This window comes from Watersipora subatra, chromosome 6 (assembly GCF_963576615.1).
Source record: "Watersipora subatra chromosome 6, tzWatSuba1.1, whole genome shotgun sequence".
Classification (NCBI taxonomy): domain Eukaryota; kingdom Metazoa; phylum Bryozoa; class Gymnolaemata; order Cheilostomatida; family Watersiporidae; genus Watersipora; species Watersipora subatra.
This window is the reverse complement of record NC_088713.1, coordinates 36,459,393-36,486,881: the sequence shown is the minus strand read 5'-3', so window position 1 is coordinate 36,486,881 and position 27,489 is coordinate 36,459,393.

Here is a 27,489-nt window from a genome sequence, read left to right as displayed (position 1 = left end):
ATTTTTGCATTTTCAACTATTCATAAAAAATTGGAAGTCGTATATACAGGAAAAGTAAACTATAGAGGGAATGGGGTTTGCAAATCAGCTGCTATTTTAGATGTCAGCAACTACATGCAGTGAGTTGATAAATCTGATCGAAACATGCATTATTATAACCCTGCGCATAAAATGATGAAATGATGCAGAAAACTATTTCTTATATATTATATATTTATCTGTACATTGCAGGCATAGTTTATAGGTCCATAGCGGCTGTAAAACAACTGACCAAAAGTTTTGGCAACAATTAATTGATTAGATATATTAATACACTGGAGGTTGCCGCAAAAAAACATTATTCAACTCCTTCCATTCATTGAATAGTCAAAATACTCCAGGAAGATCAAACAAACAAGCAAAATATAGAATTTTTGAGCCCTGCTAAAGGCAAATTTATGGCGGAACCCATAAGCGAAGTGAAACTAAATTTATATGCATAGCATGCTGAGTACCTTTGTGCGAGTCATGATTTGATCTTTACCATGCTAAATAACTTTTGTTAACAAATTTTTTTGTAGTTTCTGCAAAAGCTTCATTGCTTTGTATTGCTAGCTTTTGTTCATATATTCGCTTAAGTGTGATAATGTAGTCTATTGTATTGGTTGTGCATTGGTATGTTGTAATTTTTGCTTTGGGGCATTTTCAGGGCGCCCACCGAATCAAAGAGTTTAGTTCTCATATTGTTCTGCAATTTAGCAGAATGATTTATCCATGATTTGCTGTTTCTGCTCATAATAAATGTTGCTTCGAAGAAAACAATTGGCCAGCCACTAGACAGTCTGACACCAAACAGCCAGCAATCATGCTGACAGCAATGAGACCAATCTGCCAGGTAGCTCATTGAAGAGGTGTTTAGCTCTTAAGGGAGGAGGCAATGCCTATCGGGATCCAAATTGGTTTACGAAAGGCTTGCGAGCGACATTACAGAAAGCATCTTTCTTTAAAGTTGATTGTATACACACATTCTTGATTGCAGCTTATAAATTTATTACATAGATGTAGGTACCAATGTAGTCGAAAAATGTGGCCGGCGCGTGGTTTGCGGCTTTCATTGGTGGAATCTTTTATTTTAAGACGTTAAACAGAAGCTCTAACCTAATAAATTAATATTTTCTGTTGTTGTAAATATCGTTGTGTTTTGTGACATCTATGCTTGAGAAGCTTTTATTTGAATTATTTTATTTAGGTTCATAAATGTTAGCCCAAAATTAAAATACAAACAGTTTTAAATCTAATCAGCATAAAACGGCATGAAAAGAAAAGTTAACATATCTCTCAATATCCTTAACAACATTCCTTTACCAATGTTAAAGTCAACAAAAAAGGATGTTTATGCTCTACTGCAATGCTATAATTTCCTTACAAGTGACTATTACAACAGGTCAAATAGTGTCATTACCTTTCACTTTTAAAAGTTCATCTCTCAATTTATACATTATGTATATGTCAGCCAGTCTAACACAAACTTAGTATTGTTCTGAACTATGAGTAAATTATTCTTAATGCTTGAGTGTGGACAATCAACTGATTCATGAAAATATTGTTTTAATGATTGTAGTCTTGAATCTCACATCTACAAGCTATCAGGGAGGTTTTAATGAAATAAAACTCTAAAAGTTAATGCAAATAATTATAATCATTTTAATCTCAGGTAACATAAGTGAAAAAGTTTTGAGCTAATTGTTTAAACTGAACTCTGTTTGATCTCCTGTAAATGGTTATAGTTAAGAATTTAGAAAATAAATTTGAGTTTAACGCAATTGTGGCTAATATTGACAAAACAAAAATTGATTTATTTAAACTATCTAAACCTGTACAGACCTAGACTATAATTTTCCCGCGTAAAAAAAGATACAGGTTGATCATTGCTTGGGATAAATTGTACACATTTCCAGTCAGCTGATTTCTCCTAGTTGCTTGCTAGAATTGCTTCCTAAATACCAATTGTTTTTAACATTTTTTCGCAAAAGAAATATTTATGTTAAATTATTCATGTTAGGTTATTTATTTTTAAACTAAAGTGTAAGGCACTTTAAACTATTAAAAGTTATACCATCTGCTTTATTTATGACTTCAAATAGCAGACCCTGCTGTAAAGATTTGCTGCATTTTTCGCATCGTTTCTAGTTTGATAATAACTAATGACTTTGTTTTTATGATATTGCTGCAAATAGTAGTTTGTTTACATAAAAAACAGAACAATAATAAGATAGCTAACTCAACTTGTAATTTAATTAGCAATAAAATATCAGTAGATAATTGAGTTGCGTCATTAATGATCTGACATCAGAGAAAGTATTGAAGCAAAACCAATTTAAGCTAGGTTTTCTGCCATTTATAGTCCATCGCAGTGTAAAATATTTTTTTCAGATCACGATTGACTTGCTGGTGAGTTAATTAAGCAATGGTTTTGGTAAAATAACAACCATTTATAGCTATATTCATTACCTAACAATTATTTTTAACAATCATACAAATAATAATCAATCAACCTTTTATTGGTTATTATTTATTATGTTTAAATAAGTTTCTAAGAACGTTTACAAGAATACACTATCATGGTGTTTTTATGACAAAACATTTACTCGGAGTTGACAAGAAGAATGATGGAGAGACGACTCTTGTATAAATATATGTCTGTTCACTACAGGGGATAACTAGGAGACATATTGCCTTGTTTAATGGCCTGCACTGATTCATCTCTTTACAACAGGGATTAGATATTTCCTTTTTGTTACTTTCAAAAATGATCTGATGCTATTTTATCACCAAACTTTATTTTCATTCAAATAGTAAATTATAATTATTTAGAAAAGAGCGGAATTATTGCATAGGATTACAGCTACAGTTTACTCTGCTATTAATTTCAGTTGCTGGTAAAATGTTTGCAATTTAAGACTAGCTCCCAAATGTTGCACTTTGAAAACTTTTTAGATATTATAAACTCTTGAAAATGTAACACTTTTAATATAACATTGTAGCATAGCATACACTGCTAAATGAAAACTAACCTTTGTTAAGCAGAGTAAAGACTAATATGATTGATCTCTGGATCAGTCTACTCCTTGAGAGGTAATCTGCTCTCAACAATGTTATGTATTTATTTTAATGTCAGCTAAAAAAGAAAGGGATGATTATGTATGCACAACGAACTATGGCCCCTTCAAATATGTTATTAAAATATATTATGACTAAAAGAATGTGCTTGTTTACTCCTTGTAATTCATTTTCTAAAGTAACTATGTCTCTGAACACTTAACTTACATTAGTATTAATACTGAGTTGGTGTAGAAATGTATTCCGGTGTATTGATTCTGAGTGGTACTAATAAGTTTGGCTTGCTATAAACAATCAAACTTACTTCTAAGATGCTTGAAATCCATGTGTGCTAATTGAAGTTACTGCACTAACATTTTCTAACCTTTTTTGCTTTTCTCCAGCTCAATTTTTGGTAGTTGATTGAATTTTTTTCATAGTATTCTTTTTTGAATCTAGCTTGATTCTAAAAATCGTCTCATGTAAAATGTACCACAAACAGTAATGTAATATTAAAAAGAACCCAACACAAGGGTTAAAGTAAAAACTCATTTAGTTTAATTCAAATTTAAAAAATCAAAAATTTTGGCAGTGATCTAAGTTCTTCTTAGGGTTTTTTTAACAGACAACTAGTGACAGCCAATTGTTTAGGACTCTGTAAGAGTGTAAATATCAGCTGTTTAGGACTCTGTAAGAATACAAGTATCAGTGCTATTCTAAAATAACAACTGTAAGTTGAATGACTCATGTTTTTGCATTTCATGACAAACTTCTTTTACAAAGATAAAAAAGTTCTAAGCAGCCAATGCAGTCGTTTAAACATTGAGCTGATACGCGCATCCAGTACTGTAGTGCACACAAAATTCCTAAATTGAACTCATATAAGAAATATTAAACTTATATCTGGCGAAACATATATTATGAAAAGAGTTTAAGTAGAAAATAAATAAAAAAGAAAATGAAAACGCTAACATATACAGAATAAATGCTAAAGCATAGCTACACCAGAATGGTACTACAAAACCCTTAGGTGCAATGGACAAAGCCAAATGTGCTCATGAGAGAAAGATATGCAAAATACCCAACTTTCCTCAAGCGCAAAAATAGTCCAAGCCTCGTGGGGAATTAAAATAAAATTGCATAAAGTAAGTTATAGATAACTGTGAGAGGAGCTAGTAGCAAATTAGTTTGTTTGTTCAACTGTTCAGTAGTTTAAAAGTGCCTCACTGGCCTGTTAGCTAATCTCTTAACCTACTTACTCTACAGCTTCAACTGGCATTGGTAGATATTTGCATAAATCAATAACTATAATTGAAGTAAATGTAAAGAACAATTTGCAAAAGTAGCTGTTAAGACAAGTCTTCATTTAATAACCATATTTTTATTACTTTAGATTAAATTGCTATTAAAATTAAACCAATTTTTTTATTTTGAACTCACTGGATAGACAAAGACACTTATTACTTAAAATATTTGTATAAGAAGAGCCAGTGGCTGGAATGCAGTAACAAGGGCAAATTTGAAGCTGCCACAAATATTGCTAAGCATTGACATAACTCAACACATTTCTGTGTTTCCTTCCTTGATGAACTTTCAGTCCTAGATCCGTTTCAAATTCATCCATACAATCATTTACAAGACACCAACGCCGTCCACACGTTGGACAAATTCCACTAACTTTATTTGTGTCTCTCATCTTAGATGCTTTGCCACAATTATAACATTTGTTCAAATCGCATAAACGATTTGTATGTAGATCGTGTTCTCTCCTGCAGTGCAATCTCCAGCCATCAATTGTCAAAAAGTTTTTCACACATTTTCCCATTAAACACCATATATATTCACAGTCTTTGTTAGGACACTTTATGAATGGTACCGCCAATGTTCGACACTTTTCATAGTTACAGACACAATAGGTGTAGTCATCATGAATAGAAAATAACTCAGATTTGTGTTTTTGACTTTGATGTGCTCTAACGCTTCCTGAAGATTTAGAGAAGAGATTACAGTTTTTATACATACATTTATAGTTACCACACTCTGAGCATCGAATTACCTTGTTGTTTCTAATTGGAAGAAAGCTTCCACAATTGCACTGATATTGGTCCTTTTGAGCTAAAAAAATTTTGCTGCATGCATTTTCTTCCGAAGAAATTTCAGAGTGTTTTTCTCTATAGTGCGTTGTTACTCGGCGTTGATTGTCGGTACTATATCTACATTCAGGATACATGCAAAGATACAGATGACATCCTTTGCATTTATGTGACATATAGTGTGACATTCGGGTTTTTCGTCCACATGCACAATGTTTATCTACAGCTTCTGTTTTTTTGTTTTTAAGCTGCTGATGACTTCCTTTAGTACATTGTTCGAGAAAATCTAAAGAACGAATTTCAGACATCTACAAAACAGGCGAATAAAAAAAAAATTATGTATCAATTGATGAAGTTTTGCAAAAACATTTTGCAAAACCTTATGCAATAAAATATGTAAAATAATATTTTGTTAAGCATCATGATCTATTTTATATTTAGACATTGTTTATCTAAATTACCTAATTGTTCATTGTTATACAATTCAGTTTTTTATTTACTGCCAACCAAAAGTATCAAAGTTACAATGAATAGTTCAACCATTTTAGGAAGGTAAGTTATTTATTTGCACTGCGCATTCTTTTTAAAAGACCATTAATATAGTTTGTGGTATTCAACATATCTGCATATAACACTTCAGATTTTTGAAACCTGATGAATGCTATTTGCAAAAAAGAATTGATCATAGGCCGGCCAACTTTTTCTAATCTTACAATAATACCAACAGAGTTCATCTGCAAAAACGAAACTACATCAAAATTATGTGTTGCATAATTATATCTTATTATCTTATATTATTATCAACAGTAGCTTAAAACTTTAATTAAGTTTAGCTTGATAAAATGTGCTTTTTCTTTAGTTTTGGAAGCTATTTGCCACACATTAGAATCGCTATCATTGTCCTGTATATATATCTACATATACATGTATATACACAACTCTATATTTACAAGTACAACTCACAAATATGTAGGCAGTAAAAGTGAGCTGTTGTGTTCTTTTCATCTAAATAATTAAAGTCTAAAATAGACGGTAAGAATCAATCTTTGGTTGATTTGAAACCTTCAGTTTAGATCAAAATTGCTCTATATATAAACCACAACTTGACTGACTGAAAAGGAAAGGGATGCCTTGCTGTGAATGGGATGTCATTTGCTACTCAAATAGAAAAGTGATATAAAATTGGTCATCGATGGAGCACTTCTTAATAAAACTTGTCTGGGAACCAAATCAGTTTTTTGGCATATTTGCTTTGTTCACTAAGGCATTAGAGAACTTGCTGAAAATGGACTATATTTTCCAGCTTTGAATGTGGCCTTGTATAATGTTGTTTGATAAACAAATGAACAGAAAAAATAACAATTTTGGCTGATTCACACAATGATAGTAAGAACATATCTAACAGTGCTCAAATTTTGAGATGAATTTTAAACTAAGCAAATTTTACTTACTGCTTGATTTGAAGGTTCACCTCCTAGAAATGATGTTATCTTTAAAACAATTTTAGGCCACTCAGGGCATTTGTACCCTGACACCTCAATTAGTTTGATCTAGAATAAAATAAATATATTGAATCTAAAGTAGCTTGAAAACATTGGGTTGCATATATATCGGTGATGTTTATTAACATATATGCAGGTTTTATGTGCCATGTTAGTTTTAACCTCTCAGCAGCATCATTTTTATCTTGCTAAATCTAAGAAATTGTTTTTAGCCAAACATATATTTTATTAATGACACAGGTTAAAATATATCATCATAATATCTGACCCTGAGTGAAGCAAGGGCGCAGCTAACACGGCACTGTTGCTTCAACTGCTTAAACAAAGTTTATGTAGAGTAGTAAGTTGCAAAGCCTCATAAGTGTACAGAGTCATTTTTTCAAAAATTGTTGAGGGTTGCAAATTCCATGAAAAAACAACATATTTTCAAGGTGTGAACATAAATACCGTAGGAAATATAGGAGCAGAGAAGATTTCCTGAGTTACAAAGTTGTTGTAAATGTTTCACATTATAAGGTCTCTAATAGAATATGTTAGCAAACTCACTAAACTGTTGAACAGTGGCACTTGTTTTGATCATTGTGCTCCTTCTTGTATAGAAAACACACAAGGTAGCTATATTTGCTTGCGAAATAATGAAATTGAAAAACATCACGTGTGAATTAGTTCATAAAAAAATAAACCCGCTGTTTGCTTAAGACCGAAGCAAATTTTATAAGTTTATTAACTATCTCGTCAGCAATTTTGATACAGTTTTTATCTCACCCATCCACCGGTTGCAGCAATGTGTTCATTTATAGTATAACGGTTCACCAAAATTTTCTCAAAGTAATTCGTCAAAATAGGAGCAAGTTTGATGTATTTTGGTTGATATGCCGCAATAGTTGAAAGCAGATCCATGATCTAAAACAAATTAGAGGTACAGACACCTACCAACGTTTTCACAAGTGGCTGTATAAAAACTGCATACTATCTTACTTAACAGAGATATTGACCAGGTAGTGCATTGCAATTTGAATTATCACTATGTGGCAAATTAGTAGTTTAAGGAATTGTTTAATTAAAACAAATTCATAAGCTCAGTCTTTCTAACGTTTTTTTACTATAAAGCACTCTGCACCTCCGATTCTTACATCAAGTACATTCACACAAGTGTTTTTTCTTGATTTACCATCATGGAATGACTAAATTTTGCCGTTTGTGATATTTTATAACAGCCATATGTTTAGATTTTGTCATCAATAGAATACTGAAAACATTTAATATTCAACTTGTGTTTAATAATTGGATGTTGGACATTAAATAACAATTTATTTGAATCTTATTTGAAAAAAAAACATTGTTAAATAAACAAGCTAATTTTTTAGTTGAATGTGGTTAAAAATCTTGCAAATACAGTGTTTAATTTGTGAAATAAACTGTAGAAAAACTAACACTTATTTGCCACTTTCAAGGATAATTAAAGATAGAAAGTAGGAAATGACCAGACTCTATCTTTTTATATTACTGAGTGAACATCTGTTTTAGTAGTAAAACAAGCCATTTGATTATTACTGTTTTGTAATAAAAAGTTCACAATAAATTATAATATTCCATATAAAGGCTATTTGAAACTTCTGTTCAAATCTTTATACAAAGTTATTTAAAAAACTTCACCAAATACAACATCAACTTCAATCAGAATATTAATATAGGCTTTTCAAACGTTCTAAAGTGTTTTTTTGATTAACAATTACAAATGGTACTTGCAATGGAATTTTGTTGAATAACAATCACAGTGAAGAGTGTTGAACATATTATGCTATCAAAAACTATCGCAGGTATTTGCACTACATTCAGCTAATAAATATTTTTACTAATGAAACTGATTAAAAACACCAGTATTGCAATCTAATACTTTACAATTTCACTAGTAAAAACATTTGAGATCAACTTAAAACTGCTTGCTTTACACTGATAAACTGGATATGCATGCATTAAATATAGTTTCATATTCAATTCATCTACAAATATTCAACCTTTCATCACTCATCTTTTGAGCGAATATATAGTTAATTGTTCTCAATACAATGAGTTAACATTTGTTTTGTTCTTTGCACTATCTTGACTTTCTCAATATCATTGAAGCGCATAAGATAAATGTGTGTCTGCTAGTTTAAGCTATGGGTGAACATTGCCTAATGTGTATTGCTAGTCATACCATCAATATTCTCTCCCAGTTTACAGTTCCATCTGAGAACATAGCATCTATAGCTTCTTTAAAACATGCCATTGCTTCTATACTGTTGAATGTTCTACATAGCTCCCCAACAGAACACATCAAATCTTCGTCCCTGTCACTTTGATTATCTAAAGCTAAACAAGTAATAATAAGGGTGATTTTACCATGCCACTGTTTGAGTCTAGTAAGAAGTACCAATCTGAATTAAACAGAAAGGTTTTTGATCACAGCTTGATTAAAAACCATTATTGTCTTCTGAGTTTCTATGAAATAGTTTTTCTCCTTTTTTAAACTGTTGTAATATTCCACTAGCAGTGCTTCCCGTCATTGTCCAGGTGTTAAAGATCAGCTTATAAACAATGAAAAAGAAATAATTTGCCTGCCACTAGCTATTGGCCTGGCACATTGCCAATGGAAAGTTTTAGTAATCTTACTAATAAGTGCCACGGTTTCTAATGACGGTACGTCATGACATTCCGTTATGTTGTTTGCTCGATAGAGCAACATACATGGTTTATGAATCAATCAATTTATGTGGCCAAAATGCCATAGAGCTGAACAGGCAAAGGGATGGTCTATAATCAAGTATTTCCTCAGTATGAATTCTTTATACCAAGATTCCACCAGCTATAGCTGCACATACTGAAAGACGACCAAAGACAAACGTCGAAAATTGTTTATATAAAGATGATGTTCATTCAAAAAAGAAAAACTGTTATCACTAAAAAACAAAGCGGAACTGCTGATTAACATGTTTGTCAACCTGAGGTTACTTGCTTTTGAGAAATTTTAAATTGTTGTTCTTATTGGGTTATTTAATTCTGGTGTTGTGTGAACTTAATTTTTAGGAGTCCAAAATTACTGGAAAATCCAGCGCCCCAAAACAGATTTAATCATTGCAGAAAGCAGAGAGACAACCCACTTATTTAACTAGCATTTGTAAATAATACTTGCGGACCTAATTTTATAATGTGCGCATTTGAAATCATATGATGAAACACATCATATTATTTTATAGCAAAAATTTTTGTTATATAATTAGGTATAGACAGGAAAAAATAAATAGCTCATTTGTTCAAGCTTTCTATATCAGTTGCAGTTAATTTTTTGTGAAGATGGGCAAATTCTGCCCAATTAGAAAGATAGTTGCCCTGATAAAATGAATATAAAAAAAAGTTCAACAAATGATAAATTATATTATAGCTTCTTATAAGGAGACACCCAAGTTTTAATGAGATCCCACTTGGAGGTTTCGGGTGAGATAACTTAAATGACTGTTTACCACCTCATGTAGCGGCATCACTATTCACAGTTATTTTGTCAGAGACCCATTGCCAAACATTTTAGTTTTACCTGATAAAAAATGGCTTGTGAACATAGTTTGACAACTTTAACTGTAATTGATGTATCAGTGTGACAAAAAAAATTTTTAGCCTGAGCATCCCATAGTTTTATTAACCCTTTTTTTCTTGCTCCTAATGTTTTAAAAATGAATGTTTAGCATAGGCAATTACTAAATTCAAAAATCATAAAGTTTACATAGGCCTATAGTTCAGTAATCCGCCGACTAGTTTAAAATTCCTCAAAGCCTCATAATAGTACAGCGTTTATTGCAATGAGTTTCTAGTATAATCTGCCATGGATTACGTTAGCCTTCCTATACAACGCTTTTTGACTTACAATGTGTCAAGGGAGAAACTTGATATTTTAAATAATCATAAGTTATTCTTTGTCAAGAGAGAAACTGGAAATATTTAAATTTCTTTGTATTATTTAAGATGAATTATGATTCGCAACTATTTTTTTAACTGTAATAATAACAATAATTTAATATTTGACTAGTAAAAATGATATGTATTTTTTGTGTGTTTCCTATGAGTGTAATAATATTATGGTTAAGTGGTTCTATGCGTAATGATTAGCCTCTGGACCTTGTGTTAAGTTTCTTCCAAGACAAATTATTACCGCGGACAAAGTGGCACTTTTGCTCCACAAAAATTAGACTGCTGATATAAGGCCACATTGAAATTACAACTCAATCAATGGAGATAGACACTCCTATAGTTCTCCTCGCAACTTGTTTTGACAATAAAGCGCTATTGCAATGATAAACCCAAGTATCAGAGTTCAACACAAATAGTATTGAGAGTGCAAGGCCTACTACGTATTGTAGGCAACTATCTAATAAAAAACAAGAATGTGCCAGTGGTTTGTTTTCAAATGTCTGGAAACTCTTATTTTCTTTTGAAGGCCAAAAATAATTGTAATTCTGTCAATACTATTTAGCAAAAGCAAAAATAATAATACCCTTGTAGAATTAGCCCATTTTAGTTGTGGCCTTTCTAGGTTTAATAGTTACGAGTCTGCAAGGCGTGTAGTGACGCAACGTGTAGTCATGGCTCCATCTGCTGGCAAGGACCTGAACCAATTCTATTTTCTCAGGGCTTTGTAGGTTCCTAGCTTTTTGCCACTTTTGGTAAATTGTATCTGCTGTATGTTTCCTCCTCAATGGGTTGATCCTCTGCAAGATGTCCACTTCAGGCTCCTATTGCTTATATTAGCCTCTCTATGCACCCTCTTTTGCTGCTTGACTCGCTGCCAAGTTGCTGTCTCTGGCACGCTGCCAGATGCACTCTGGCTCACTGCCAGATAAGCTCTGGCTTCCCGCCTATTTGGGTAAATTGTATCTGCTGTATGTTTCCTTCTCCATAGTTTGATCATCTGCAGGCTGGCTGCAGCAGGCTCCTATGGCTTATGCTAGCCTCTCTCTATGCACCCTCTTTTGCAGCTTTGATTGCTGCCAAGTTGCTGTCCCTTGCTCGCTGCCAGATGCGCTCTGCTTTCCCTCGCTGTCATCTCCTTCTTATATACTTATTGTTGGATTAGTGTCAAATGTCACTGGATTCTTACAACATTTTCATTATGCCAATGTATAATGTTTTTGGTGTTAGCCAGTGTTCCTTTCTGACAGTTGATATCTTATGGGATTCCATGGGCATGCAAAACGCTCATGAAGTATACTAAGTCAATAATTTGTACAAGATTGGTCATAACCTGAAAACTGTCAAAAGCTGATTAACACAAAATTAATTTTGCTGCATTATTCATTCTGAGACAGTTATAATAATCTATTTTACATAAGGCAATAGAGATGTTAATATTTCATGCTATTCTATATTCCTTACATCAATTAAGTTTTTTCAAAAAAAATCATGCATTGCTATATTATGATTTTACAAAATCACATATTCTATAATAAATGATGTTATAAGCTATATATATATATATATACATTTGTTTCCTCACCCCGGATACCCCGCATGGGTGGTAAATTCTGCTCTAACTCGGGTCTCCTACCAGAGACCTGGGAGTTTGAGCTATCGCCTCAAGATCTTAGCTGTTCCCAAAAGCGCACTTTTCTGCAACTCACCTGAGTTGATTGTTGTTGGTATTTGGGCAAGCCACATTTTATGTGCCGGTGTTATTGCGCCTAGTGCCCCAATAGCTGCTGGAATTACAGTAGTTCTTACATTCCAGCATTTTTCGATCTCTTCTCCAAGAGGGAGATATTTCTCTACCTTTTCTTTTTCTTTGCTGGCTATATTGTAGTCATTGGGTACTGGTATATCTATTATAGTAGCTCTCTTGTTCTCCTTGTCTACCACCACTATACCTGGTTGGTTTGCTAGGACATGCTTGTCAGTTCGAATGTAGAAGTCCCAGAGGATCTTTGCGCGGTCATTTTCATTGATCTTACTAAGAGCTTCCCACCAGTGTTGTAGTTTATTAAGGCCATACTCATCACATAGACTTCTATACACAACACCTGCAACATGATTATGCCGCTCAGTGTATGCGTATCATGCTAGCTGCTTGCATCCACTGATGATGTGTTGAATGGTCTCAGGTGCATCTTTGCACAATCTGCATCTAGGATCGTCTCTAGTGTGATAGATTTTTGTTTGGAGTTTCCTTGTTGGGAGCACTTGCTCCTGGGCTGCCATGATTAGCGATTCTGTATTGGCCGTGAGGTCTCCTTTGTTCAGCCACATATATGTCTGGTGAAGATCACCAACCTTACATATTTGTTGGTGGTAAGCACCATGAAGAGGTTTTGTGTGCCAGTCAATTTCCTCATCATCAGGGCGCAGGTATGTTGTAAAACCAGCCGATTGAAATTCAGCTAGCAACTTATCTGAAATGGCCATAGAGGCTGCATCTGCTTTGATGTTTTGCTCCTCCTCTTTCACTGTCTGCTGTACACTTTTGAGCCCTCCCTACCACCATCTTTCCTATCAAGATACAATCTAGTAGTGTCAGATTTAGGGTTAAGTGCTCCATGCATGGTCAGCAGTTTACGAGTTGCTATATCGGTCTCTTTGATGGCTTCCTCAGTTCACTTTATTATGCCTGCTGGATATCTTATTACTGGCAGTGCGTAGGTATTTATGGCCATGACTTGGTTTTTGGCATTGAGCTGGCTCCGCAAGACCTGCCGAAGGCGTTTCTTGTATTCGGTAATGGCTTTGTGACGTACCTCGGCTTCGTGGTTAATTTTGCTTTGCATAATCCCCAAGGACTTGTACCCTTCTTCCATAGCTTGATGGTACCATTTGTCATTCTTAGGCCATCTGAGAGCATAGAATGGCCTTTTTTAAGAATTAGCTTTCCAAATTTCTCAATACCGAAGGTCATTCCGATGTCCTTGCTGTATACCTGAGTGAGGTGTATTAGCGAATCAATGTCCCTTATATATATATATATATTTATATGTATATATATATATATATATTATATATATATATATATATATATACGCTAATCATGCTCCTGGGCTGCCATGATTAGCGACTCTGTATTGCCGTGAGGTTTCCTTTGTATATATATATATATATATATATATACAAAGGAAACCTCACGGCAATACAGAGTCGCTAATCATGGCAGCCCAGGAGCAAGTGCTCCCAACAAGGCAATTCCAAACAAAAATCTATCACACTAGAGACGATCATAGAGGCAGACTGTGCAAAGATGCACCTGAGACCATCCAACACATCATCAGAGGATGCAAGCAGCTGGCAGGAAACGCACACACTGAGCGGCATAATCATGTCGCAGGTGTGGTGTGTAGAAGTCTATCTGATGAGTATGGCCTTAATAAACCACACCACTGGTGGGAAGCTCCTGGTAAGGTCAATGAAAATGACCGCGCTAAGATCCTCTGGGACTTCTACATCCGAACTGACAAGCATGTCCTAGCAAATCAACCAGATACAAGAGCAAGAGAGCTATTATAATAGATATAGCAGTACCCAATGACTACAATATAGCTAGCAAAGAAAAAGAAAAGGTAGATGTTATGTTTCTGCACAGAAGCAATTAAATAGAGTATTAAATTAGAGGAATGGTTTATTGCACACTCCAGAGACAACTGATTTGATAACAGAAAACCCAAGTATTTATGTTTGGTCATAGAAAAGCTTTGTAAAAAGCTACAAGCATTATTAATAGCTATAATGAGACAGTACTATATAATATTAGCTTGTATAAAGCTTTAGCTAAAAAGCATAATGTTTGTTGGCAAAGTACCAGTAATACTTGGCACTTGCATGACACCTCCTCACTAAGCTAAAGGTTCTTTCTGGTTCTCTTAGACCTTCGGGGTTTGTCTCTGCTATACTCATCTCCATCAGGTAGACGAGGGTTGCGTGGTCTTCTTCTAGACGGAGGTTGCTCTGTTACAGTTGTAGGGGCTGGTAGTTGCAGTTTTGTCTCCTCTGTTATATCAGGTTTATCTCCAGGGTCTTGATCTTCTTCTGTTGAGTATCTTGGTCTGAGTTGTTCAACATGTCTTCTCCAAGTAGGTCCCTTTGGTACCACTTTGACATTGAGACTACGAGTTCCATATATCTTAGTAACAATGGCTGGAACCCATCTAGGTTGTCTGTTGCGTCTAGGTCCATGATACAAGGCATAGCATGGTGCTCCAAGATTGTAGCTGTGTATCTTGCTAACTGTCTTTTCTGCCGATCGGTTGACTTCTCTGGATTGATGAAACTGTGCTATGTGTGCGGGTGATGGCAATAGGGTGTCAATCTTGCATCTCATCTGTCTTCCATTCAGCAGCTGACTGGAAGAGTATCCTGTAGGAAGTGGTGTCCTTCTATAGTGCATCAGGAACTGTTGTAGTGCAGATTTAGGTGAGAGTGACGATTTCTTCATGGCTCGTTTGAAGGATTGTACTAGTCTTTCAGCTGCGCCATTTGTAGCTGGATGGTAGGGCGCTCCAGTGAGGTGAACAATGCTTCTCTCTTGACACCACTGCTGAAACTTTCCTGAGGTGAAGCTGGTAGCATTGTCAGTGACTATGGTGTGAGGGTATCCAAAGTGTGCGAATATCTCCTCTAAGATGTCTGTGGTAGCTCTGGTAGAAGTAGATGACGTCCTGTGTATGCATGGATACTTTGAGTAGGCATCTATCATCACTAGCCATTGGCTGCCCATGAAGTTCACTGCATGATCTAAGTGAAGACGACTCCATGGCTTCTCAGGTAGCATCCAGGGATGTATAGGATACTTCTGTGGAAGCTTCTGGTGTTCAGCACAGGCAGTGCACTGTCGGCTTGTCTCCTTTATATCAGAGTCAATGCGAGGCCAATAGACAGCAGTTCGAGCTAGCTTCTTCATTCTTTCCATTCCAAAGTGTCCAAGGTGAAGGATCTTTAATACTTCCTGTTGTAACTTGACAGGAATGACTACTCTGTTGCCATATAGAAGACAACCTTCAGTGATAGAAAGTGAATCTGAGATCTTGTGGAAGAGTGACAGCTGAGTCTCCTTCATCTCTTTGTTACCAGGCCATCCTTCTGCTGTGTAGCGCATTACTGTGGCTAGTGTTGGGTCTTTCTTTGTCTCCTTTGCTAGAACATTGTAGTCTGTAGAGTTGAGCTGTTGTCCAATAGTGTGAATAGTGCATACTGTATCAACATCATCCTCATCTTCTCTTGCATCAAACTCTTTATCAGGTCCAACTGGCAGTCTTGAGAGGACATCTGCATTTTGATGATGCTGGGTAGATCTGTATTCTATGGTGTAGTCATACTGATTTAGTACCAGTGCCCATCTTGCTAGTCTGTTGGCTGCTAGAGCTGGAACTCCTTTGGTAGGTCCTAGAAGTGTGAGAAGAGGTCTGTGGTCAGTTACCAAGATAAACCGTCGACCATACAGGTACTGGTGATACTTCTTTAGAGCAAATATGATTGAGAGAGCTTCTTTTTGTATTTGTCCATATTTCCTCTGTGTGCTGGTCAGTGTTTTTGAAACATTGGCTATTGGTCTCTCACTTCCATCAGGATAACGATGAAATAGTACAGCTCCCAGTCCAGTTTCTGAAGCATCACATAAGATTCCAATGTCAAGATCTGGGTTGAAGTGTGCTAAGACACTATCAGTTGATAGCATAACTTTCAGTTTGTTGAAGCTCTTTTCTTGTTCAGTGCCCCACTTCCAGGTCTCTCCTTTGCGTGTCAGTTTGTGCAATGGTCCTGTGAGTTGTGACAGATTGGGTATGAACTTGCTGTAGAATTGTGTAGCTCCTAAGAAAGATCTTAGCTGAGTTAAGTCTGTTGGGACTGGCATCTGTTGTACTGCATCTGCCTTCTTTCCTTTAGTGATTCCCTTTGAAGTGAGTTTGTGTCCCAGATACTCTACTGTAGGTTGAGCAAAACAGCACTTGTCTTTTCTACATCTGAGCCCTCTTTCTTCTAATCTTTGAAGAAGTCGACGTAAGTTTTGTAGATGGCTCTCTGCATTGGCTCCACTCACTAGTATATCATCTAGGTATACTGCTACTCCTGGGAGGTCTTGTGTCAGTTGCTCCATGATTTCTTGAAAATTCCCTGGTGCTGAGCTTATGCCAAAGGGCAACCTCTTCTGTAGTAGTACTCCTCGGTGTGTTGATAGTGCTAGTCGTCGTTGACTTTCTGGTGCCAACAATATTTGATTGTAGGCATCTGCTAAATCAATCTTTGTGTAGCAATAGCCTCCACCTAGTTTTCTGATTAGATCTTCTGGTAGTGGGATGGGTTTCCTATGTGTTTCTAGCTGATTATTGATAGTCTTGGAGTAGTCTCCACATACTCTGATCTTCCCTGCAGCTTGACCTGTTGTAGATTTGTGTACAGGTACAACTGGTGTTCCATACTGGTTGAATTGAGTTGGTTCCCATACGCCTTTAGCTACACCTGCTTCGTATGCTTGGTTGAGCTCTTCTGTCAAGGCAATAGGAACTGGTCTGGGTCGGCAGAAGACTGGCTTTTTTGAAGGTTTAAAGTTTATCTCTAGTTCAAAGTTCTTGAGACATCCTAGCTCGTCTTTGAATATTTCTGGAAATTCTTTGCACATCTCCTTACACTTGATTTGTAACCTCCCATCTGGCTGGTTCTCTGTGATTGTTGATACAAGGTTCTGTTGTAGCTTGTCATCAATAGAGATGCCTAGTTGCTGTATAGCAGTTCTTCCTAGTAGGTTGAGATCTTGTACAGCACTAATCACAAATGGTAGTCTGACTTCTTTCTGTGCATCCAATTGGGCAGTTAGCTCACATCTGCCAAGCGTCTCTATGAGATGTCCTGAGGCTGATTTGTAGTTAACTGTAGTAGGTTTTAGGTTTGGCTTTCCTAGCTTCTCCCATATTGATTTACAGATGAAGTTGTCACATGCTTCAGTGTCCAGTTCAAGTGTGAAGTTGTCTCCCTCCAGTTTGATGTTTTCAGCAAGTTTCACCATCTTGGTTGATGTGCATTCTATCATCTTTACTGGTTTTTCTGCTGCAGATGATTTCTTTTTCTTGCATGCTCTTTCTATGTGACCTTGTTTAGAACAAAAGTTGCAGGTGGCTGCTTTGAATCTGCAGTCATCCGCTGTATGGTTAGTTCGGTCACATCTGTAGCATAGCTTTCCTTCCTTCTGCTTGTCAGGTGTAGAGTTGTTTTTCTGGATTGGTTTGTATCTTGATTTCTGTTGAGCAACCTTGTTGACTTTAGACGAGTTTCCATAAACTGTCTCTTTGGCAACTTTAGCTGCTTCTTCTGTTTCCTGTGCTACCTGTATAGCTTTGTTGAAGTTGAGTTCATTGTCCTTGACCTTGAAGAGAGATTTGAGAACTGCTTCATTGTTTACAGAGCAGATAAATCTTGTTCTGAGAGCCTCATCTAATGGATCTGTAATGTCTATGAAGGCACATGTAGTTGCATCTTGACGAATTCTGGCAGCTAACTCTTGAATAGTTTCTCCAGGTTTCCTCTGCATGTCACTCCAATACTTGTAACGCTCTCTAACAATGAAGCGCTTAGGGTCATACTGGTCTTTGAGAAATTCCAGTATTTCATCCATGTCGAGGTCGTTGATCTGCTTGGGTGTTGAAAGCTGAGCTGCCATATTACTAAGCTGCTTGTAGAGTGTAGGCTGTTGGTTGGTGAGAAAAGTGCCAGCAATCTTGTCTTGATGAATAGAATTTGCTGCAATGAATGTGTTGAATCTGTCTATGTAATCTGTTAGTAGCTCTGCTGTTGGGTCAAAACCTGGGAAGGCTGGAACAGCGGTTGCAGCTGTTTCTTGTTTCCGTTGTAGGTTTTGTAGTAGTAGCTCCATCAGTTTTTTATTCTCCTCCATTCTTTCATCTTGCTGACGTCGCAACTCCTCCATTCTTTCATCTTGCTGACGTCTGTATTCCTCTTGTTGCTGCTTGAACTCCTCATGCTGCTGTTGTCTATGCTCTTCTTGCTGCTTTCTCTGCTCCTCTTGCTGCTGTCTCTGGTCCTCCTGCTGCTTCTGCATTAGCTTGATCAGGTCTGCTACTTCTGCCATTGTAGTGGTGCAATTTTGAACAGTTACTCTTGTAATAAACTAGAACTCTTTGTATCGATTTTATCAATGATAAAATCTGAACAAAACTCTTTGTAACTGTTCAAAAGAGAAATCCTTGTTGCCAATTAGCTTCTGTTATGTTTCTGCACAGAAGCAATTAAATAGAGTATTAAATTAGAGGAATGGTTTATTGCACACTCCAGAGACAACTGATTTGATAACAGAAAACCCAAGTATTTATATGTTTGGTCATAGAAAAGCTTTGTAAAAAGCTACAAGCATTATTAATAGCTATAATGAGACAGTACTATATAATATTAGCTTGTATAAAGCTTTAGCTAAAAAGCATAATGTTTGTTGGCAAAGTACCAGTAATACTTGGCACTTGCATGACAGTAGAGAAATATCTCCCTCTTGTAGAAGAAATTGAAAAATGCTGGAATGTAAGAACAACTGTAATCCCAGTAGTCATAGGGGCACTGGGCACAATAACACCGGAGCATACAATGTGGCTTGCCCAAATACCAACAACAATTAACTCAGGTGAGTTGCAGAAAAGTGCGCTATTGGGAACAGCTAAGATCTTGAGGCGATAGCTCAAACTCCCAGGTCTCTAGTAGGAGACCCGAGTTAGAGCAGAATTTACCACCCATACGCGTTATCTGGGGTGAGGAAACATTTATATATATATATATATATATATATATGTATGTGTTGTAAATATTAGACTGGGTTTTAACTGAATGACGGTCTGATGTATGTACAGTGTATGTCCTTGTCGTGGCTGTATCTCTAGGTGCATAGCATATGGCCATACATCTTCTTTGTGTGTAGTGATGACATCATACATAGACAAGCTTGTTAATATCTTTTCATCAACTGTAATGGTTAGACGACTACTACGCTTGATACATGGGAGCATAGTGGTAATACATCAATTATTATACAGTTTGTAGCAGCGCGGAAATATTGCCGTTTCTCTTAGTTTTTTCCAAGTTTCCTATGCTGGTGTTACCTTTCAAACAATTTAGTTATAATTTGTGCTGACAAGTAATGCGCTGTCATAGCAAGGCTTCTAACGTAGATGCATTCCTATATCTGCAGGCTTACAGGCTGACTTTTCACAGCTTCAAATGTTGTTGCATTCCTAGCTTGGCAGTTTATAATGCTTTTTTAGCATTATGAACTCCGCGAATTCCATCCTAACGTGATTGCTGCTTTCTGTTTCTTTCAAAATTTTAAACTTTCCAACTCTGACACAATGTCACACAAGGTTTTTTAGTTTCCTTATACCATATATTTTTGTCATACAATAATAACAAAGAAATTTGTCTGGCATTAAAATTTGGCAGTAGATGCGCTGAATACGTCAAATTAACAAAATGCCATTGCTGTATTTGCCGAAGTCTCTCCTACACTTCCTGAAACAATATGATGCTTGCTGTCTATAACCAATATTTTTTTATAAGATATAGTGAAAACTAAATCATAAAAATTTGGGTGATAAGTTTTAAGGTGATGACAAAGTTGAAGTTTTGTTTAGTAAATTCCTTAGAAAAAATTACCTTTGGGTTTGTATTTAATAGGGTATTTACATATTTAGTCGAGTAAATACATTTATGTCAAATTCAACAAAGTTTTATTTGTGTTATTTGATGAAAGAACATCTTATAGAAAGTGATGCCAGTACTTTACATAAAACTGATAAAGAAAATGATAGTTAAAGATGCTGTAGGTAACTATAGGCACTAAGGTTAGCATACTATTATGTTACCGGTTTTTAATATGAACACTACCTAAATAAAAATTTGATCTTTCAAATCAAGGGGCGTTTGCATTAGATAAGAAATATGGGTTTCTAGAGCCATTTTTACTTCCTTTTTGACTCATGATGTCCACATTAAAACGCATTAAAATTTAGTCGGAAGGGTTCACTATATTTGCTTGTAAAAGTTTCCACGCTTGATAGAAGTGTTTAACCATCATGATAACAAGTACTTTTCTAGCAATAAAGACAACAGAACTTTGATTTAACAATATTTTTAAAGTTCATAAGTGATTAAACAAAACGACATGACCTATTAAAATTTAATGAATATTAAACAGCACATGGAATGGTTTAATCAACATCTGAGTTTGAATGTTTCAAGCAAACTTTTGAAAACATATTCTTTGATGTCACTATAATGATACAAACTAAAGAGTCATACCTATAAGCCCTAGCTCTTCCAAAAAACCTAGAACTTCTTGATTTTGCAACGTCTTTTTTAACTGTTCCTGAGAGACTTTATTTTTCATAATCAATTCTTTTCCCATTGATTTCAATCTGTAATTAATTAATTGACAGGTCTAAACAGAGTAAACCAGAGTTTTTGAAATGTGAGAAAGCTACATCTAGCATATGTTGGATGTGTTAATGAGTTGGTCATTTCTAAAATATATAAGTCTATATTTGTCTATATTTGAATGCCAGATGGTGATGTGTTATATTTTTACTTTCTTAATTTTTCCAAGTTTTATGTTTAAAAAATAAAAACTGCTTGCATAAGTACATTGTTAAGGTTTCTGTGTTGTATCCACTCCAACATCCTTCAATCTAAAATGGATCTTAAGAAATATGTTTACACAAGAGTTAAGCATTAATGGCAATTAAAAAGAGCTGCCGAAAACAGCATTTTGAACTTTTCTTGCGGCACTAATGAATTGTTTTTTTAATCAGACTTACTGTTAACTATACACTACTGTTTTGTAAAAAATTAAATGTAAGCATTGAAATACTTTAACTCTTTCTTATTACCTAAACTATTAGATAAATCAGAAAATTTGTTTTTCTTTATAAACGTAAAATTGGTCATTACTCGATTTTTGTTTTTGTGATTGAATCAATTTTGTGAATAAATACAAAAAGTGCTGTTTTAGTGCAAAATGAAAGCCAAATTATTCCATAAATTTTACCTGTACGACAAATATAAGTAGATTAGTGCTTGTGAAGATTCATACATGTTACACATGACCAGGAACACTATTTTCTTGTAATTTCTATAATACTTTGATAAAACTACTAGATTGTTTTTTAAGATTTCATCATAGTACAAATATTTAAGGAATTTGTAGTAAGCAATAAATACATAGCTCTCAAAATGGCTGTAAATATAGATTTCAGTTAATAAAGAAACAAAATTGGAATAAAAATAGCCATATAAACACACATCACATTCATAAAACAGTATAGGAACAAATATAGTGGTCTTCAAGTTTTAGTTGTCTCAAGACAAAATAAACCAGCCTTGATTGACTTGAGTAAAAAATTTTTTAAGACTTGTCATCAGTTTGTTAATGTTGTTTTATGGATAATGTTTGTTTTACATGTCTATTAGTTAGACCATTATATAGCCTCTATTACTGAATTTTGCTTTTATCACTCCATCAAACGTCATTTTTTATAAACTATGATCATTTCAAAGTATTATAGTTTAGTGTAATGTTCCCATGTTTTATGATTTAAACATTATACTTTATTATATTGTATGCCGTTACAATATATAGCAAATTGTGTTATATTATGCGGTAGATGATATACCAACTTGAATATGCATTGTATTGCAACTTGTAGGATGTGAGAAAGACCTTATTTTAGTTATTTTCACGTTATTATATAGTTTATCATCTACCCAGCCATAGACACTGTTAGTTGCCTTCCCATTCTATTGATCGGCGTGTTTTACAAAGGTGTTATATCACATACTAGTTTTAGTGAGTCAATACTGGGCTGAGCAGAAAAGTATTTATGTACTCACAAGGTAATCTTATTGTACAATAAAGCATCTTCTATAGCTACCCAAGTATTAATCAATTCTGTTTGCATTACATCACACTTTTAAATAGCAACTTTCTTTCCATTTTTGTTTTTAGTCATTTGGCTCCTTTATGATGTCCATTATGTTTAAAATATTGCATTGATTTATAGTCTATACTGTAGGTTTATTGGTTTATATTTACATATGTATCCACTATAATTCAGATGTTGAAATACTGGGTTTGTACTCAGATGCCCGGTGTTTCAGTATTCCATCCATAGACCTATCAAATGCAAGTACTGATACTATGTAACACTGCAAACCTTTCATATTAACTTTTACATTAGGTTTTCACTGACACATTTATTTTTTTTTCTCTAATTTTAAATAACCTTGTCAACTTACCTTGTAGTATAGCAATTTCACTAGTATGATATTGCAAAAAACTTTGAAACCAATTATTTGTTGGTATCTGATAGATGATTGTGAGGAAATAAATGATTGTACAGCCTTAACTATGATAATGCTGAGTACTTCTAGTCAGATATAATGACAGTTGTGTCCTTTATAAAACTGATCAAAAAATTATACCGCTTCAACATATTTTATCAAAAATTATTATTATTTGTCTATCTTTTGTGATTTTCTCGATTTTAAAATCATCAGACTGCTAGCAGTTTTTAAAAATAAAATAAACATATATAGTCATAATTAAAATGCACAGAAGATAAATACATCTCTCGACCTTTTAAAAGGGGTTGTAAGCATTCATGCATATTGTTTATAAGACATAAGTATACAGTTTTGATGGCGTTGGGTGTTTATATGTTTACAGCAGTCAGAGGCAAAAGTGAATTGCTAACTAACCGACCAAATGATTCTATAAATTATTTGAAAGAACCATAGAAACCTAACTGACAATATATATAAAGTTTTTTTACGATCAAAAGCAAACCCAAATTAAAATATATAATTATCACTAGATGCACAATAAACGTGCAATACCACACATTACTCAACGCCATCCTAAGAGAGAAAACGGCGAAACATGATTGCATCAGTTGCATCTATTATTGCAAAAAACATAATGTTGGCTATTATTTGTAATACACTGAAAATACGCTGTTAACAACATGACTGTTAAAGCAAATGTTTAAATTATCATTTCGGTGTCATAATAATTGAACCTTCGCAATATTCATGTTGATGTCACTATTCAGGGGTACCATCGAAAGAATTATTACCCGCAAATGAAGTTATGTTAAAGCTTGCACAAATGTGGAAACAAACATAACATTCACTTCAAATAAAATAGCATGAGTTACCGTTGAATGGATTTTATTGGCTACTCCAATTGGAAAAATGCTTAGAAATAGTCGCCAATAGGGAACTGCAAGGCAAAGTTTATTTTTAAACCAAATCTGTTTCTGGCTTAACAGGTCTGTTTATTTGAGGCAGTGGAAAAATGGCTTAAAAATGGGTCAATAAATCACTGGTCTAAAAAACTGATTCATAGAATCTTGTTTTACAGCCAAATGAGAACCAAAAACAGAACACATTAGAGCTGTTTTACACAGTGATAGTATAAGCATACTTTTAAATGTTTAATTTTTGCGATTATTTTTAAATCAGGCAAATTTACATACAGTTTGAATTGTGGTCCACATCCCAAACCTGGTATCACAGTTAAAATATTTTTAGGCAACTCAATGCTTTTGTATCCTGAACGCTCTATTAGTTTGATCAAAAAGGATACAAAGATATATACATGTAACTTAAAAAACTTCAAAACATATCATTCCATATATATATCGCTGATGTTTACTAGCATTTATGCAGATGTTATTGAAATAATGTCACTCACAGCTTGGTTTTTGCTACCATTAAAATGCCATAGTTTTAACCTTTAGGTTGCATCATATTTGTCCTGGTAAATCTAAAAGTAATTGAGATAAATTGCAGTTCAGGTATTACACAGGTTTTATTATATAACCATAACATCAGACGGTAGACGAAAAAAGACCATAGATAACGCAGCACTGTAGTTTCTTTTGCATAAACAGAGTCAATGTAAGGTATTAGGTTGCAAAACCATATAAGTGTATAAAGTCATTTTTGATGAGAAATTATTTGTGTTTGCAAGTTTGATAGAAGATTTATAAAGAGAAACCCATTTACAAAGCACCAACTTGAATACTGAAAATAAAAAGTAGCGGATAAGATTTCCTGAGTTGCGAAGTTGTTCCAAATGTTTTACAATACAAGGTCGGTAATATGCATGTTTAGAAAATTCACTAAACTAATGTACAGTTGCACCTGTTTTTACTTACCTTGTATTTTTGTCTGAAAAAATACACACTCACATCTAATTGCTGGATGAATATTCAAAGTGAAACATTTTTAGTGAGATCTTATTTTCAACCAAATAAGCACAACGGCTTGTTTTGTGACGCAACAATGTTTTTAAGTCTATAAACTATCTTGTCAGTAATTTTTATACAGTTTCTGCCTCAAACAACCATCAGTTGCAGCAAGGCTCTCAGTTATAGTTTTATATAATGGTGAAATGAACTTTTCTCAATGTAATCCATTAGGATATGAGCGAGTTTAATCTGTTTTGGTTGCTATGTTACAATAATTGTAAGCTGATCCATGGTCTAAAGCAAAATATAAAAACAGACGTTTACAAACATTTTCACAAAGGATTGCATGAAAACAGAATAGTGCCTTATCAAACAGCTTTCTCGAGCAAATAATGCATTGAAATTTTAACTATACATGTAATTGCTATGTTGACAACTGATAGTTTAAGAAATAATTCTAATAAAACCCAATATTGTGCTTGGGTGATCCAACATATATTACAAAACACTCTGCACTTCCAATTAAAACATCAAGTGCATTTGCTCGAGAAGGTTTTCTTGTAATAGCATTAGGGAATGAAGTATATTGGCAGTTTGGGATATGGTATATCTACCGCATCTTTAGATTTTATGATCAATAAAACACAGAAAACATTTAATGGTCATTTTATGTTTAATAATAGCATCAGACAAAAATTCAATTTCACATCTTGTTTGTTCCAAAACTGTTTATTAACCGAAAAAAATCTTTAGCTGAATTTTGGTGAACAAATTTGTAACTGAAATCGTTTTTCTGTGAACTAAACTGTGGTAAAACTCACATTTCAAAGTTATATTCAAAATATTTTGAAATTATAAAGTAGGAAATGACAAGGCCTACCTTTGAAATTAATGAGTGAAATTCGGTTTTAGTACTAACAAAACTTGTTTTGAATAATAATATTATATAACATTGGTATTCAAATATAAGTTTAAATATAAAGGTTATGATACAATTCCGCTGAAATTTTTATTCAAAGTTAGGAAAAGAGCTTTACAAATTCAACATCAATTTCAATCAAAATGCCAATATAAGCTTACCGAATTTGTTAAAGTGTTTTTCTGTGTTACATATACAATTATGAACAATACTTGTTATAATAATTTGGTAAATAATAAGCGTATTGAAGAGTCTTTAATGTTAGCCTATAAACTATTATCACAGGTGAATGCTCTACATTTAGTTTATGAATGAATAGAACATAATTTAAACAACTATTCAAACTAATTAAAAATAATAACATGACAATTTAATACTTTACATATTCACTAGCAAAAACATCGAGATAAAGCTTCTTGCTTTACGCAAATGAACAAAGTATTCATGGATTAGAAATAGTCAAGTATTAAACTTTGTATAAATATTTAACTTTTCATCACTCATGCTTAAGCAGGTAAATTGTAATTTATTTAGAATAGGACAAGTTAAAATTTGTTTTGTTCTTTGCACGGTTCGATTACATCTGACTTTCTCAAGCTCACTTAGGCACATATATTTACAATGTGTTTGCTAAGCTATGTAGTAGACGGCGTTTAATGTTGATCAACCATCAAACAATCAATATTATCTCCAAATTGACAACTCTGTCTGAGAACATAGCAACAATAGCATGTTTAAAACATGCAATTGCTTATATACAATTGAATGTTCTTCATAGCAATTCTCGACATAACAAACCGTCATCACTTTCAGTTTTTTTATTGAAACTAAACAATTGATAGTAATAAAAGTGATTTCATCATACTGTTGCTCGAGTCTAGTTGACAGCTTTGATCAGATTTGAACAAAAAAATGGTTTATCTTGACTTGATTAAAACTATTACCATCTACTGTTTTTTGTGTGAATAGTTTAATAAATTCTCCAAAAAGCTTTAATGTTTCACAACGTTGATTAAAATTGAATTACTGTTACATTAAGGAACACAGCAGAAATGATGATGAACATGTTAGTCATCCTGAGGTTTCTAGATTTTAAAAATCTTTGAATAATTGTTCTTCATAGGATATTGCATTGTTACATTTTTTCAACTTTGTTTTGAGCAGTCAAAAAGTTCTGAAAAATACAGTGTCAAAAAGCAGATTAAGTCATAACAAAGAGCAGGAAATTAACACGGTTGTTGAACTACATGTAGCTGTAGCACATTTTTAGTATATGACACTGGCAAAGCTCAATTCATGATGTACCCATTTGACTCCAAATGATATAATATGTCACAATATGATGGAAAAAACTTATTTTATTGTGATGAGTGTAGGTAGGGCAAAAAAATGCCGCATTGTGTTAAGCTCTCTATTTCAGTTGCAGGGAAGTTTACTTTTATATGTAGATGGGCAAGTCTTTTCTAAGTAGACAGATTGAATGTAACTGTCTATTTAAGCAAAATATTACATTCTAGATATTTTTGTTCTTTGTTGTCATGTAGTTACGACAATAATCCAAATATAGGAATATATTATTTTTCAACAAACATATCCTTCCTTCTTTCTTTGACTAAATATTTTTCAGCACACAAGTATTGTTTCATCTT